The sequence below is a fragment of the Mus caroli genome, chromosome 3 (genome assembly GCF_900094665.2).
Source record: "Mus caroli chromosome 3, CAROLI_EIJ_v1.1, whole genome shotgun sequence".
In the NCBI taxonomy this organism is placed as follows: Eukaryota; Metazoa; Chordata; class Mammalia; order Rodentia; family Muridae; genus Mus; species Mus caroli.
In genome coordinates this window covers 116,112,216-116,115,743 of record NC_034572.1, presented here as the reverse complement: position 1 = coordinate 116,115,743, position 3,528 = coordinate 116,112,216, and the positions used below count along the sequence as shown (strand labels likewise).

At 35.8% G+C, this 3,528-nt stretch overlaps 1 protein-coding gene across 4 annotated transcripts in view; it reads left to right on the top strand.

The window, feature by feature from the left end:
- The window catches only part of Fnbp1l (formin binding protein 1 like), an 83,803-nt gene that overhangs the window by 27,683 nt on the left and 52,592 nt on the right, over positions 1-3,528 (top strand). The gene's annotated exons all lie outside the window — the stretch shown is intronic.

The window sequence follows — 3,528 nt, the reverse complement described above, 5'->3', positions numbered from 1 at the left end:
CAGCATGGAAGTGTAAGCCGAATAAACCCTTTCCTCCCCAACTTGCTTCTTGGTCATGATGTTTGTGCAGGAATAGAAACCCTGACTAAGACAAGTAGTAAGTATTTACATTAATACTGGAAAGTTGTATGGTTAGGAATCTAACTCAGGTGGTAGGTGCTTGCTTAGCATGTATGAAGCCTTGGATGCACTCTGGAGGTTGGAATAGGAGGATTAGAAATTCAAAACCACCCTCAACTATATAGGACATTTGAGTCTTACTTGATTTATATCTAACTTTTTCTAAAAAAACAAACTAATTAAAATTGTATACATATAAAATTTTTGTAAAAACTATTAAATGTGGGCTAGAGAGATGTCTTAATGGTTAAGAGTATGTTTTGTCTACATATGTGTGGAGGCTCACAACCGTCTTCCAGTTCTAGGGGGATTCGATGCTTTTGGCCTCTCACGGCACCTGTACTCACATGCACACACACCCTTAATTAAAATAGTAAGTCTTACAAACTGGAAAGCCTTATAAAAGAAAATTATATTTTAGATTTTATGGCTTGTAAATTTAACTGTTAATTAATAGTGAAATTTGACTATGGTTTTTCAATAGTCTGATTAGTTTTAAAACTTTTATTTTTTAATTATTTTTAAATGATAAACAACTCAAAATACCTCTGAGAAAGCTGATACTTCTGAGATTTGGTGTGGATCAGGTAGATCTTGGGTTAGCACTGCTGAGGGGAAAGCCCACTGCTCCAGCTAGTGAAACTAGAGTGTGGATGTCTTTGACTATTCAAGTACATAAGACTAACATACACTTTTAAAGCAGTTTTGTTTGTTGAGACATGGTCTCCCTATATGTACTCAGACTAGATTTAAATTCACTTCGTTAGCCTAGGCTGGCCTCAGTCTGGGTTGATCCTTCTGTGTCTCCTGAATGCTGGAGAAACCCAGTGATATTTCAGTAAAGGAATAATGACTGACCACAGCAAACAAGCAGAGCATATTATTTAAACAGGAATCTTAAGAAAAGAGCATACAAAATGATCCACTAGAATTCTTTGTATTGTCTAAAACTCTACTAGGATGTAAAGCATGAATTGACACCAGTGTCTTGGATTTAAAGAGATACTGGGTTAAATTTAATACATAGAGCATAGATAGGCAGACAAAAGAAATGGCCAATATAATGCTTGTCATCTTACTATATTTGGAGAAAAAGGTTTTGTTTTTAATAAAGAAAAGACCTCTTAATTTTAAGGGCTTCCCACTATAGGACTGACCCCACTTTCCTATCCTGGACCTCTAATACTTCAGAAGGCTTGACGAAATCAGGTGTCATAATTCACTCTGATGTCTCACAGAACTCAGAACACCTTACTATTGCTTGATGATGCATGCAGGTAAACAATCATATGAAGAAGACCTAAGATGAGGTCTGGAAAGGCTCAGAGTACAGGGGAGACCTTTGGTCCCTGTGGCACATGGCTGTGTTCATCAACCAAGAAACTCTCTAAACACATTGTTTAGGTTTTTTATGGAAGTTTCATGACTTAGGCAATATTGATTAAATCCTTGGTTATTGGTTATTGTAATCAATCCTTAGCCCCTCTTATAAAGGGGCTGAAAAGTTTCAATCCTATACTAACAGGTTCCTTAGGTAAATGACCAAATCCAATCCAGGTCACCTCATTAGCATAAAATCAAGTATGGTTCAAGGGGGACTGGGAGTTTAAAGACCAGGAAGCATGTGTCTTGTCACTCAGGAGTTCTAAAGGTTTTAAAAGTTGTGCTAAGAACTGAGGGCAGAGACCCAATAAGCATTTATTTCCTGCTTGCTCTTGTATTACAGATACAGATATCTCTAACATCACATATCAGCAGTGTGGCAACAAGCTAAATACTGTAGAAGCTGCTTAGAAAACACCTCGAAAGAATTCCTGGGCCCAAGTCGTTCTTCTGCCTTGGCCTCCAAAGTAGCTGCTGAGAGGACTCTTTCATTTTTATTTTTTATTTTCAGCAACAATAACAAAATGTACAACAGTGTTGTCATATAGTTGACTGTATAAAGTACAGATATTTCTAGTATTTCTCAGATTATAATGTGTTAGGTTCTGTTTCAATATGCAAGTATATTTAGAACCATCTTTTTGTGTGTGAGCCATTAAGGAAAAGATGTGTTGAACATTTATTCTCAGTAATAAAGGACTTCAACAAAAACAATATTCTATGGAAAAACTATGTTGGCTACCAGTAAAGCAGTGTTTTGACTAGAATTTTTCCTTTCTGCTACTACTAGCCCCGTGCTTTGACTGGAAGTTTAAAAAGGAAGTTGAAATAAAGTTGAAATTTATTCACTTTGTTGTTTATAGGTAAGGAGAAAATGAATAAGAGAAGACCATAGAGCAGTTAGGTATATTGTTGTTGTAGTTAACCTCACAAAAATAATATTTTCATAGTATATGGAAGACAAACTGTTTTCAGTGCTTCTAGTAGGAATTGGGAGGGACCCTTGAAAATCTGTTACTCATAAATTCAGTTTATCTCTTGGATGTTTTAAAGTTGTTACCTTTTAAAATAAATGGTTGTCAGTTATATGCTCATAATATGTAATTTTGAGAAGTGTCTCTTCAAAAGATAAAGGGAACTTTTAATGGCTAGTGGTAAGTTGCCTTTTTAAAGAAATGTGAATTATGGAGAAAATATTCTGATAATGAATGTTTGGAAATGTATCTATCACTTACCTATGTCACCTACAAATACTAATATCTATTTATTGCAAGTAAATATGTCAAAAGACTAAAAAGTTAAAGATTATAATTGACCTGATTTACAGGTCTGTATTGGGCAACACTTCATTGTATAAAATACAAGGAGTATGCTGGTCCTACAGACAGAGAAGGGCTGAGGCTGGCAGAATAGAGCAGAAGGCAGTTTGAATGTTTCAATGTTATTTTCCTTGTGGAAGTTGCTAACGCACTGCTTGTACAGCTTAGAACTGGCCTGCGTAGGGCCTTGGTTATTACTAGCTGCCTGTCTCCTCTGCAGCTTGGTTTGGGCATGGTCGGCAGGGAGGTTCAGCATGAGCAAATGCATTTTGGTTTGATCTGTTGAGACCTAGTAGAGGGAGCTGAAGCCAGAACAATGACTGTTAAGTTTTGTTTTTGTTTTTTTAAATTTTATGTGCTTGGGTGACTTGACTACATGTATGTGTGAAGGTTTAAGATCCTCTAGAACAGGAGTTACAGTCAGTTGTGAGCTGCCGTGAGGATGCTGAGAATTGAACTTAGGTCCTCTGAAAGAGCAGTCAGTGATTTTAACTGCAGAGTCCCAAGTTCTGTTTGTTTTAAAATAAGTAGAGTTTTTTTTTCTCAGTGTTCTTCAGAGAAACAGAATCAGCAAGATACATACATACATACATACATATGTATGTACGTACAAAGAAAGATTTTGTTTTAGTTTTTTTCTTTTTATTTGCTTTATTAACTTTACCTTTTCCTATGAAAATGGATAAAGCTCTTTTTTTTTTTTTTT